Source organism: Penaeus monodon, chromosome 28 (genome assembly GCF_015228065.2).
Source record: "Penaeus monodon isolate SGIC_2016 chromosome 28, NSTDA_Pmon_1, whole genome shotgun sequence".
Lineage (NCBI taxonomy): Eukaryota > Metazoa > Arthropoda > Malacostraca > Decapoda > Penaeidae > Penaeus > Penaeus monodon.
Window position 1 is genome coordinate 30,714,333 of NC_051413.1, and position 348 is coordinate 30,714,680.

Genomic DNA, 348 nt, shown 5'->3' on the forward strand with positions numbered 1-348 from the left:
TACAAATCCACAGAAGAGAGAAATCCTAAATAATGAAATCAGCCTTAACTAACACCAGATCTAATTGGTGTCCAGGCATAATGCAGGAAGACATCCAGGCCATGGAAATGAATGCAGCATTAGTAGATTTATAAACCCACAGAAAGGGATCACTAAAAGGCCTGTCCACACTATATGATAACTCTAACTGGGCCACCTAATCCCACCCAACACTCGAAGATCAAGGGTCTACCCACGTCCAACTGTGGCAGGACAGATAGTTTTTTGCCATATATTTAGTGATCATGTTGTATATAGTTCTGAGAGGGAAGGATGAAAATAAAATACACATTGCAAACGCATCCCAAT

At 40.5% G+C, this 348-nt stretch overlaps 1 protein-coding gene across 1 annotated transcript in view; it reads right to left on the reverse strand.

Annotated features, from left to right (window-relative positions):
• Positions 1-348, reverse strand: part of LOC119591487 (ethanolamine-phosphate cytidylyltransferase-like) — a 13,845-nt gene that overhangs the window by 4,591 nt on the left and 8,906 nt on the right. The window lies entirely within an intron of this gene.